Source organism: Schistocerca piceifrons, chromosome 9 (assembly GCF_021461385.2).
Source record: "Schistocerca piceifrons isolate TAMUIC-IGC-003096 chromosome 9, iqSchPice1.1, whole genome shotgun sequence".
Classification (NCBI taxonomy): Eukaryota; Metazoa; Arthropoda; class Insecta; order Orthoptera; family Acrididae; genus Schistocerca; species Schistocerca piceifrons.
In genome coordinates this window covers 67990296-68003699 of record NC_060146.1, presented here as the reverse complement: position 1 = coordinate 68003699, position 13404 = coordinate 67990296, and positions in this window count along the sequence as shown.

Below are 13404 nucleotides of genomic sequence, written 5' to 3'. Positions count from 1 at the left end.
CTTCATCTCCCAGTACTTACTGCAACCTACATCCTTCTGAATCTGTTTAGTGTATTCATCTCTTGGTCTCCCTCTACGATTTTTACCCTCCACACTTCCCTCCAATACTAAATTGGTGATCCCTTGATGCCTCAGAACATGTCCTACCAACCGATCCCTTCTTCTTGTCAAGTTGTGCCACAAACTCCTCTTCTCCCCAGTTCTATTCAGTACCTCTTCTTTAGTTATATGATCTACCCATCCAATCTTCAGCATTCTTCTGTAGCACCACATTTCGAAAGCTTCTTGTCCAAACTAGTTATCGTCCATGTTTGACTTCCATGTTTGACTCCACACAAATACTTTCAGAAACGACTTCCTCACATTTATATCTATACCCGATGTTAACAAACTTCTCTTCTTCAAAAACGCTTTCCTTGCCATTGCCAGTCTACGTTTTATATCCATTCTACTTCGACCATCATCAGTTATTTTGCTCCCCAAATAGCGAAACTCCTTCTTGAAGTGTCTCATTTCCTAATGTAATTCGCCCAGCATCACCCGATTTAATTCGACTACATTCCATTATCCTCGTTTTGCTTTTGTTGATGTTCATCTTATATCCCCCATTCAAGACACTGTCCATTCCGTTCAACTGCTCTTCCAAGTCCTTTGCTGTCTCTGACAGAATTACAATGTCATCGGCGAATCTCAAAGTTTTAGCCTCTTCTCCATGGATTTTAATACCTACTCGAATTTTTCTTTTGTTTCCTTTACTGCTTGGTCAATATAAAGATTGAATAACATCGGGTAGAGGCTACAACCCTGTCTCACTCCCTTCCCAACCACTGCTTCCCTTTCATGTCCCTCGATTCTTATAGCTGCCATCTGGTTTCTGTACAAACTGTAAATAGCCTTTCGCTCCCTTTATTTTACCCCTGGCACCTTTAGAATTTGAAAGGGTGTATTCCAGTCAACATTGTCAAAAGCTTTCTCTAAGTCTACAAATGCTGGAAATGTAGGTTTGCCTTCCCTTAATCTAGCATCTAAGATAAGTCGTAGGGTCAGTTTGGCCTCACGTGTTCCAATATTTCTACGGAATCCAAACTGATCTTCCCCAAGGTCGCTTCTACCAGTTTTTCCAATTGTCTGCAAAGAATTCGCGTTAGTATTTTGCATCCGTGACTTATTATACTGACTGTTCGGTAATTTTCACATCTGTCAGCACCTGCTTTCTTTGGGATTGGAATTATAGTATTCTTCTTGAAGTGAGAATATGTTGTCGAATTTCTAGGTGTTTACCTCAGCATGTCAGCAGCTCAAAGGGGGTGTAACAGGAATCGTTTATTCGAAATAAGAACTTAGTTTGTTCCTGAACGGCGACATGAATCTCAACGAAGATTTCCTGAGTCACAACACACGCAGAATTCATAGACGCAGAATTCACAGAAGTGAACAATAGTTTATACAGTTGCCTAAGCTATTGCAAAACAGCCATTGAATCAGTGAATTTTAATTGTTGCGATGTTGAACGATGATACAACTCGCGCAAATAAGGAAGGAAAACTAGAAGCAATTCTCTGCAAGCCGTTTTTCTTGCGGCCTCGTTGCGAAAGTGCACTCGTTTAATAGATGTGACAATATTTCCACTAGACATGTTATTCTCTGCATCTTCTGTGGCAAACAGCCAGACCTACCTTTCAACAGACTGTTCCTTTTTTTACTGACCTTTGTAAACACCTCACACATCCATTCACGTAAATAAGTCGGACATGTATCAAATTAAAAAAGAACAAAGAAATTCATACAGAGACACTAATTTATGCAATTTTTTTTCTGTTAAGGTTCTATAATCACGTGACAGTGACATGATAAATGAGACACACCTGCTGCCGATATGGTAAGAATCATGCAACAAATAGAAATAACATACTGGAATTAAAGATTCTTTGGTTCACACCTGCTGGTTCATTTACCAGCTAATTTTATCTTCTACTGTATTTACTAAATGATTTAAATTACATTTTACATCTTTCACAATGACAATTTTGCAATACGCCAGTAGAAAAATAAAGGAATGACATTCCATATTTTGCCACAGATGAATGATATACACTGCCAGAAAAAGAATGCAACACCCTACAGTGATAAAGCATTTTGATGAATTGTGTCAGGATGAATTGCTAATGGTTAAACATATGTACAAAGAGGGTATTTCATAACCACTGTTCTTAATGGCTGTTGTAGCCCAGTTAAAAATCAGATTTGAGAGTATGCAAAATTTAACCATTTCTTCAAAACTATTTTCAAAAAATTTCTAAATTCTGATTCTGAGGAAGAGATTCACAGCGCAGCAGTAATTCTTAAAATGAATATGAGGAGGATTTATCCAGTGAATTCCCTGACGAAGTAATAGTTTGCAAAAACGCTGTGAAATAGCCTCATTAACTTCTGTAGTCGACTTAACAAAACTATTACTAAGAGAGGATTCAATCGTAGCTACTAGTATTACAGATTTATTGTTTTTTAAAGATATAACAGCCATTTCACTGCATAACAAGTTTTATTCCACCATCTAGATTATGCCATAGGCCATAGGCCATATGGCCATACACTTCAGTACAACACAAGCCATTCTCAAAATGTATATCTTTGTTTATTTAAGCCAATTTTGTCAAAAGTAAGTGCGAGAATATTTGAGTAATATGCTAATTTACTGGCAGATAGTATGGCTTCTTCACTTCATATGGTTACAGAATAAAACAGATGACCAACCCACAGGTTTTAAACTTTGGTACACTGTGTAACTTACGTCAGTGGCTGCTTAGACACAGTGTATTCCACTACCATATCGAGTGAAGAATTCCCATTTCGAGTGAAGACGTCATGCTAATTGCCAGTAAATTAGCATATTACACAAATGTTCTCGCACTTACTTTTGACAAAATTGGTTTATATAACCGAAGATGCTTGGTTTTCTTCTCTCCCATATCTACTGTACACCGCTGATGTGCCGAAACCACCCCCACCTGTTAATCTCCTTCAATATGCCGATGACACTGTCTTCCTTGCTCTCTATCATATCCTTCACCTGTCCCACTGCTCCTGTCAGCCCCTCCTACACTAGTTTACCGCTTGGTGCAACCAATGGCTTCTTTGAATCAATCCTTCCCAAAATACCAGGCAATCATTACAGGATGTGCCACACCCTCCTTCCGCCTCCATGATTTCTAACTCACCATTTATGACCACCCTATCCAACTTACCCCATCTTGAAATACCTCGGCCTCACCCTTGATCGTCACCTCATCTGGGCTCCCCGCCTCCTTACCACTCAATACAAAACCCACAGTACTCTCTGCCTCCTGAAATTCTTGCTGGACATGCACCATCCTTCACACCTGCAAATCCTTGATCCATCCCATCCTTAGTTATGCCAGTGTTGCATGGATCTCTCCCCCTCCTAAATTCTATAAAGCCCTCCAAATCCTTGAACACCAAGCACTTTGCCTCACTTTCCATACCCATCTCCTGGCCCTCATCTGTGACCTCATCCCCTTCCACATCTACCCCTTTCCCTTGAACACATTTTTATCCTCTACATCAACTGTCACCTCGATCCCCCTCATCCCCTGGTGTCTCCATTCTTCTCCACTGCCATACCCTCCACACCTTCTACCTCCTCTCCCGAAGGACCTTCCACCGTCTCCCCATCCAAGATGGAGTGCTTTGCCCCTATATTAATCCTTCCTTCCAATTCTAACCATCCCCTTCCCCTCCCCCCTCCCTTAGGCTCTGTCTCCTTCTCCTCTGCTCCTCTGCTGTTTCCTCCCTCCTCCCCCCTGTCTCCTTTCCTAGTCCTTGCGCTCCCCATCTCCCGCCCCTTTTTGTACTACCGACTCCACCCCTTCCCCTCTTCCTACCTCCCTCTTCTGACAACCCCCCCCTCTCTCTTCCTGCTCTCTGACCTCAAGTTCCTTGGCAGGCCCTTCAAATTATAATGCAGTTACTTTATCATGTTTTGGAGATTGTCGCCGGCCGAAGTGGCCGTGCGGTTAAAGGCGCTGCAGTCCGGAACCGCAAGACCGCTACGGTCGCAGGTTCGAATCCTGCCTCGGGCATGGATGTTTGTGATGTCCTTAGGTTAGTTAGGTTTAACTAGTTCTAAGTTCTAGGGGACTAATGACCTCAGCAGTTGAGTCCCATAGTGTTCAGAGCCATTGGCGATTGTCATGTATGTACCATCAGTGCAGTGTGTGTTCAGCATTGTCGCCCCGTACAGTGTTGTCGTCCCGTACTGTGAATGCCGTTTTTCATTGTGTTATTTGTGCCATCATTGTTTACGTGAAACGTCTTCATCGAGTGCTATTTTAACTTTACGTGGATTTTATGTAAAAGTGCCTCGTCCAACTAACCCTTTTTTTGTATATTTCAACTCCAATTGCTTCTTCCTTCTCATGTGTACATTCCCATATTATATACGTAATGCTCTCCTGTGGTGTTTTATGTAATCTCTTGACTGAAGAGAGGCAAATTGTGCTGCTACCAGCCCACCCCTACCCCCATGGGCAGGGGAATAAAATGACAATAAAGACGAAAAAAATTTGGACGAAGTCTTGTGCTCTGCTCATAAGTAATGAATTTTTAATATTTATAACACTTGATGTAATGGCAAAACGAAGATTAACCTTTTTTCGACATCTCTACCGAATGGATGGAAATAGACAAACAAAACAAATACTCCTGTATTTCTGGAAGAAGAAATCGACAATTGCATGGATTACAGAAGTAAGAAAAGATCTTGAAAGAAACAACATCAAAGAATCAGAAATAGCAGAAAGAAACCGTTCTAAAAACAAGCTACCAAATTTGGAAGGCTTTCAAAGCAGATGAAATAAAAAATCGGGAACAACATGGACAGAAGAAGGGAAGAGACTTCATGGGGAGAAAATGAGGGAATACTGGAAAAATAGGAAACAACAACAAAGGAAGAAGAGGAACTGAAGTTGTTAACGTGATCCTAGTTGGTCAATACAACAACAACAACACTTGATTATGGCCTAAGGCCAAAATTTAGATAGTGGAATAAAACATGTTTTACAGTTAAATAGCGGTTACATTTTTCAAGAAGATCTATATGCTTGGGCTCTACACGAATGTAAAGTCATTATGCTCAACATTTTAACTGCAGTGCCCAGTGTTGATGTTCATCTTATATCCCCCATTCAAGACACTGTCCATTCCGTTCAACTGCTCTTCCAAGTCCTTTGCTGTCTCTGACAGAATTACAATGTCATCGGCGAATCTCAAAGTTTTAGCCTCTTCTCCATGGATTTTAATACCTACTCGAATTTTTCTTTTGTTTCCTTTACTGCTTGGTCAATATAAAGATTGAATAACATCGGGTAGAGGCTACAACCCTGTCTCACTCCCTTCCCAACCACTGCTTCCCTTTCATGTCCCTCGATTCTTATAGCTGCCATCTGGTTTCTGTACAAACTGTAAATAGCCTTTCGCTCCCTTTATTTTACCCCTGGCACCTTTAGAATTTGAAAGGGTGTATTCCAGTCAACATTGTCAAAAGCTTTCTCTAAGTCTACAAATGCTGGAAATGTAGGTTTGCCTTCCCTTAATCTAGCATCTAAGATAAGTCGTAGGGTCAGTTTGGCCTCACGTGTTCCAATATTTCTACGGAATCCAAACTGATCTTCCCCAAGGTCGCTTCTACCAGTTTTTCCAATTGTCTGCAAAGAATTCGCGTTAGTATTTTGCATCCGTGACTTATTATACTGACTGTTCGGTAATTTTCACATCTGTCAGCACCTGCTTTCTTTGGGATTGGAATTATAGTATTCTTCTTGAAGTGAGAATATGTTGTCGAATTTCTAGGTGTTTACCTCAGCATGTCAGCAGCTCAAAGGGGGTGTAACAGGAATCGTTTATTCGAAATAAGAACTTAGTTTGTTCCTGAACGGCGACATGAATCTCAACGAAGATTTCCTGAGTCACAACACACGCAGAATTCATAGACGCAGAATTCACAGAAGTGAACAATAGTTTATACAGTTGCCTAAGCTATTGCAAAACAGCCATTGAATCAGTGAATTTTAATTGTTGCGATGCTGAACGATGATACAACTCGCGCAAATAAGGAAGGAAAACTAGAAGCAATTCTCTGCAAGCCGTTTTTCTTGCGGCCTCGTTGCGAAAGTGCACTCGTTTAATAGATGTGACAATATTTCCACTAGACATGTTATTCTCTGCATCTTCTGTGGCAAACAGCCAGACCTACCTTTCAACAGACTGTTCCTTTTTTTACTGACCTTTGTAAACACCTCACACATCCATTCACGTAAATAAGTCGGACATGTATCAAATTAAAAAAGAACAAAGAAATTCATACAGAGACACTAATTTATGCAATTTTTTTTCTGTTAAGGTTCTATAATCACGTGACAGTGACATGATAAATGAGACACACCTGCTGCCGATATGATAAGAATCATGCAACAAATAGAAATAACATACTGGAATTAAAGATTCTTTGGTTCACACCTGCTGGTTCATTTACCAGCTAATTTTATCTTCTACTGTATTTACTAAATGATTTAAATTACATTTTACATCTTTCACAATGACAATTTTGCAATACGCCAGTAGAAAAATAAAGGAATGACATTCCATATTTTGCCACAGATGAATGATATACACTGCCAGAAAAAGAATGCAACACCCTACAGTGATAAAGCATTTTGATGAATTGTGTCAGGATGAATTGCTAATGGTTAAACATATGTACAAAGAGGGTATTTCATAACCACTGTTCTTAATGGCTGTTGTAGCCCAGTTAAAAATCAGATTTGAGAGTATGCAAAATTTAACCATTTCTTCAAAACTATTTTCAAAAAATTTCTAAATTCTGATTCTGAGGAAGAGATTCACAGTGCAGCAGTAATTCTTAAAATGAATATGAGGAGGATTTATCCAGTGAATTCCCTGACGAAGTAATAGTTTGCAAAAACGCTGTGAAATAGCCTCATTAACTTCTGTAGTCGACTTAACAAAACTATTACTAAGAGAGGATTCAATCGTAGCTACTAGTATTACAGATTTATTGTTTTTTAAAGATATAACAGCCATTTCACTGCATAACAAGTTTTATTCCACCATCTAGATTATGCCATAGGCCATAGGCCATATGGCCATACACTTCAGTACAACACAAGCCATTCTCAAAATGTATATCTTTGTTTATTTAAGCCAATTTTGTCAAAAGTAAGTGCGAGAATATTTGAGTAATATGCTAATTTACTGGCAGATAGTATGGCTTCTTCACTTCATATGGTTACAGAATAAAACAGATGACCAACCCACAGGTTTTAAACTTTGGTACACTGTGTAACTTACGTCAGTGGCTGCTTAGACACAGTGTATTCCACTACCATATCGAGTGAAGAATTCCCATTTCGAGTGAAGACGTCATGCTAATTGCCAGTAAATTAGCATATTACACAAATGTTCTCGCACTTACTTTTGACAAAATTGGTTTATATAACCGAAGATGCTTGGTTTTCTTCTCTCCCATATCTACTGTACACCGCTGATGTGCCGAAACCACCCCCACCTGTTAATCTCCTTCAATATGCCGATGACACTGTCTTCCTTGCTCTCTATCATATCCTTCACCTGTCCCACTGCTCCTGTCAGCCCCTCCTACACTAGTTTACCGCTTGGTGCAACCAATGGCTTCTTTGAATCAATCCTTCCCAAAATACCAGGCAATCATTACAGGATGTGCCACACCCTCCTTCCGCCTCCATGATTTCTAACTCACCATTTATGACCACCCTATCCAACTTACCCCATCTTGAAATACCTCGGCCTCACCCTTGATCGTCACCTCATCTGGGCTCCCCGCCTCCTTACCACTCAATACAAAACCCACAGTACTCTCTGCCTCCTGAAATTCTTGCTGGACATGCACCATCCTTCACACCTGCAAATCCTTGATCCATCCCATCCTTAGTTATGCCAGTGTTGCATGGATCTCTCCCCCTCCTAAATTCTATAAAGCCCTCCAAATCCTTGAACACCAAGCACTTTGCCTCACTTTCCATACCCATCTCCTGGCCCTCATCTGTGACCTCATCCCCTTCCACATCTACCCCTTTCCCTTGAACACATTTTTATCCTCTACATCAACTGTCACCTCGATCCCCCTCATCCCCTGGTGTCTCCATTCTTCTCCACTGCCATACCCTCCACACCTTCTACCTCCTCTCCCGAAGGACCTTCCACCGTCTCCCCATCCAAGATGGAGTGCTTTGCCCCTATATTAATCCTTCCTTCCAATTCTAACCATCCCCTTCCCCTCCCCCCTCCCTTAGGCTCTGTCTCCTTCTCCTCTGCTCCTCTGCTGTTTCCTCCCTCCTCCCCCCTGTCTCCTTTCCTAGTCCTTGCGCTCCCCATCTCCCGCCCCTTTTTGTACTACCGACTCCACCCCTTCCCCTCTTCCTACCTCCCTCTTCTGACAACCCCCCCCCTCTCTCTTCCTGCTCTCTGACCTCAAGTTCCTTGGCAGGCCCTTCAAATTATAATGCAGTTACTTTATCATGTTTTGGAGATTGTCGCCGGCCGAAGTGGCCGTGCGGTTAAAGGCGCTGCAGTCCGGAACCGCAAGACCGCTACGGTCGCAGGTTCGAATCCTGCCTCGGGCATGGATGTTTGTGATGTCCTTAGGTTAGTTAGGTTTAACTAGTTCTAAGTTCTAGGGGACTAATGACCTCAGCAGTTGAGTCCCATAGTGCTCAGAGCCATTGGAGATTGTCATGTATGTACCATCAGTGCAGTGTGTGTTCAGCATTGTCGCCCCGTACAGTGTTGTCGTCCCGTACTGTGAATGCCGTTTTTCATTGTGTTATTTGTGCCATCATTGTTTACGTGAAACGTCTTCATCGAGTGCTATTTTAACTTTACGTGGATTTTATGTAAAAGTGCCTCGTCCAACTAACCCTTTTTTTGTATATTTCAACTCCAATTGCTTCTTCCTTCTCATGTGTACATTCCCATATTATATACGTAATGCTCTCCTGTGGTGTTTTATGTAATCTCTTGACTGAAGAGAGGCAAATTGTGCTGCTACCAGCCCACCCCTACCCCCATGGGCAGGGGAATAAAATGACAATAAAGACGAAAAAAATTTGGACGAAGTCTTGTGCTCTGCTCATAAGTAATGAATTTTTAATATTTATAACACTTGATGTAATGGCAAAACGAAGATTAACCTTTTTTCGACATCTCTACCGAATGGATGGAAATAGACAAACAAAACAAATACTCCTGTATTTCTGGAAGAAGAAATCGACAATTGCATGGATTACAGAAGTAAGAAAAGATCTTGAAAGAAACAACATCAAAGAATCAGAAATAGCAGAAAGAAACCGTTCTAAAAACAAGCTACCAAATTTGGAAGGCTTTCAAAGCAGATGAAATAAAAAATCGGGAACAACATGGACAGAAGAAGGGAAGAGACTTCATGGGGAGAAAATGAGGGAATACTGGAAAAATAGGAAACAACAACAAAGGAAGAAGAGGAACTGAAGTTGTTAACGTGATCCTAGTTGGTCAATACAACAACAACAACACTTGATTATGGCCTAAGGCCAAAATTTAGATAGTGGAATAAAACATGTTTTACAGTTAAATAGCGGTTACATTTTTCAAGAAGATCTATATGCTTGGGCTCTACACGAATGTAAAGTCATTATGCTCAACATTTTAACTGCAGTGCCCAGAGTCGTCCGTGATGTTTCACATCTGCCGCGCAAAGTGACTGGACATGTGTCTTGGTACCCATAGCGAACAGTGATGCAACGATCATGTTGCAAACAAAGACTCACACGTCATAATCTTACAGCGTGCAGGAAGCCCAAAACTAGAACACAGCATGCAATTCATTAGCAGAACGCAGTACGATTGTGTGCTGTGTTCTAGTTTTGGGCTTTCTGCACGCTGTAAGGTTACGACGTGTGAGTCTTTGTTTGCAACATGATCGCTGCATCACTGTAGGACGCAATTCAAGAGTATATGGTATCTTTCATTCCGATACAGTTTTCATCTACACTGCATTAAGGTGTGAAATGATGGATTAACCAAAAATTGTCATGACGTCTGCTGATCCGTTTCTGCTGCCTTTGCTTCAGTTTACTGGTTTTAGAGTGTTTTTCGTAATATTTGAAAGAAGTGTGGTTGCAGTTACTAGCGCAGTTTTCCAGGTTTCTGAATACATTTGAAAATGACGACTCAGTACGTTTAAACTTCTAATGTACCTTCCAGATTCTCATTGTTTCAGTGACTGTGTCTTGACGACCGTTTGTAGTGTCAAACAAAGAGTTTAAATTTCATTCAGCCACACTGCTCGATCACATTTATGTCGAAATACAAAATCTCTCTTATTTGTCTTGTTCATCGGAGGTGAGGGTATCATCTGGAGTGCCCCAGGGAAGTGTGGTAGGTCCCCTGTTGTTTTCTATCTACATAAATGATCTTTTGGATAGGGTGGATAGCAATGTGTGGCTGTTTGCTGATGATGCTGTGGTGTACGGGAAGGTGTCGTCGTTGAGTGACTGTAGGAGAATACAAGATGACTTGGGCAGGATTTGTGATTGGTGTAAAGAATGGCAGCTAACTCTAAATATAGATAAATGTAAATTAATGCAGATGAATAGGAAAAAGAATCCTGTAATGTTTGAATACTCCATTAGTAGTGTAGTGCTTGACTCGAATAAATATTTGGGCGTAACATTGCAGAGCGATATGAAGTGGGACAAGCATGTAATGGCAGTTGTGGGGAAGGCAGATAGTCGTCTTCGGTCCGTTGGTAGAATTTTGGGAACATGTGGTTCATCTGTAAAGGAGACCGCTTATAAAACACTAATACGACCTATTCTTGAGTACTGCTCGAGCGTTTTGGATCCCTATCAGGTCGGATTGAGGGAGGACATAGAAGCAATTCAGAGGCGGGCTGCTAGATTTGTTACTGGTAGGTTTGATCATCACGCGAGTGTTACGGAAATGCTTCAGGAACTCGGGTGGGAGTCTCTAGAGGAAAGGAGACGTTCTTTTCGTGAATCGCTACTGAGGAAATTTAGAGAACCAGCATTTGAGGCTGACTGCAGTACAATTTTACTGCCGCCAACTTACATTTCGCGGGAAGACCACAAAGATAAGGTAAGAGAGATTAGGGCTCGTACAGAGGCATATAGGCAGTCATTTTTCCCTCGTTCTGTTTGGGAGTGGAACAGGGAGAGAAGATGCTAGTTGTGGTACGAGGTACCCTCCGCCACGGACCGTATGGTGGATTGTGGAGTATGTATGTAGATGTCTTCACAGAACCTTTTGTTTTCAACAATTCTCTCTGTCGCATCATAGATTACTGCTACGTATTCTAAATCATTTTCTGACTCAGGGACCCGAGTTTGGAACAATCTTCCTTAAAATCTCGGAGAAACTAAATTCCTTTCAAAACTGAAAAGATGGCTTATAGTGCGCCTCGTATCACAATACCTATCTATCCTATATATTATGCAGCCCAAGCTCGCAACCCCGCTCGCCAACACACTTTTCCTTTTCCTTATCCCTTGTTGGAAGAGTTCTCTGTTTACATTCCGGTTTTTCCTAACAGCAACTGTCGCTGTCATTTCAATCTTCTCCTCTTCATTTATACATCCCGCCTCTCATAATACTAAATATGGCCTCATATGTGCTAAGCTAGACTGTATCATTACGAAACTGCCTTCCACGGAGTGCATCTTTCGTTGGGTCAAACAGATGGAAGTCGAAAGGTGCGGGATCCAGGCTGAGGGTGGATGAAGAGGTACAGTCGAGTGAAGATGTAAAAGCTGCTCGTGGGTGCACACACCTATGCGAGGCATTGCGTTGTTACGGAGAAGGAGAAGTTCGTTTGTACTTTTGTGATTTGCTGAAGTCGTTTCTTCAATCTTCTGAATGTATCACAATACACTTCAGGGTCGATCCATGAGCGAGGACATCAATCCGTGAGAATGAGCATTAATCAAAACACAGCGTCATAGTCCCAGAACACTTTCACTATGTGTTTACTGTCCGCCCCTGGTAGCTGAGTAGTCAGCGTGACAGACTGTCGATCCTAAGGGTCCGGGTTCGATTCCCGGCTGGATCGGAGATTTTCTACGCTCAGGGGCTGGGTGTTGTGTTGTCCTAATCATCATCATTTCATCCCCATCGACGCGCAGGTCGCCGAAGTGGCGTCAAATCGAAAGACCTGCACCAGGCGAACGGTCTATCCGACGGGAGGCCCTAGCCACACGACATTTCATTTCATGTCTTTACTGACTAAGGATGCGCCTTTGAAACCTTTCTTCAGAGGAGAGGTAGTGTGGCCCCACTGTGTGGATTATCGTTTTGTTTGCGGCTCGAAGTGATAAACCATGTTTCATGCCCCGAGAGGATGTTCGACAAAAACTTGTCACGGTCAGCCTCGTAAGGCATAAGAAACTTGGTCCAGATGGTCCTTCGTTGCTCTTTATGACCTTCTGCTAGGCGGCGAGAAATCCAGCAGGCACATACCTTTCAGCATCCCAACTGGTGGACAAGTATGTCAGCACTGCCAGCAGAGACGTCAAGTTGTGTAGCGACAAGTTTAATTGTGATCCGTCGATCATCTCGGATAAGAGTGTCCGCACGTTCCAACATTGCAATAGTCACTGCTGTGGGCGAGCGTGACATTGTTGCAGTGATTGTAGAAGCCTCGCCCAACGACTCACCGTGCTTTTGTTCAATGCCAGGTCTCGGCGTAGACTCTCTGCAAGCGCCTATGAGTATCTGCGATGCTCAGATTTTCCGCCAAAAGAAAGTCAATGGCATCTCCCTGCTTGGAACGCACCTCCACTAGAGGTACCTTTTTGAGGACTACGATAGCGGCGCCACCTATCGGGGCTTCATGAAAGTATGGGGGCTGAACCAGAAACAGTCCGCAATGTCCCACAACAAACTCCGCGTTTATTCAACAGAAATTGGCATTACGTATTGAACGCCCCTCTTATAATTACATGCCTCGGTCAGTGGACCTTTCGTAAAAACGTCCGGTGTACTGGAGTTTACGAGGCTCGAGAACGCATAGCAATACTGGACACCACATTCCTGGAATGGAGCCATTCCCAGAGCACGTTATTTGCCGTGTTTGCTTGTTCTGAACCCGGCTGAGGTTGCAACAGCACACTCGCGTGCAGGATACGAACTGGTGCTAACTCGGCCTCTCACCAAAGCCGCCTCTGTCACGCGACCGGCGCCACATTCGACTTTCATTTACATGGCGTGGTGCGCATGTTTTTATACAGGGACGTACGCGCATGGATTGCTTCACTTTTCCTTGTTGTTTTCCGCCAG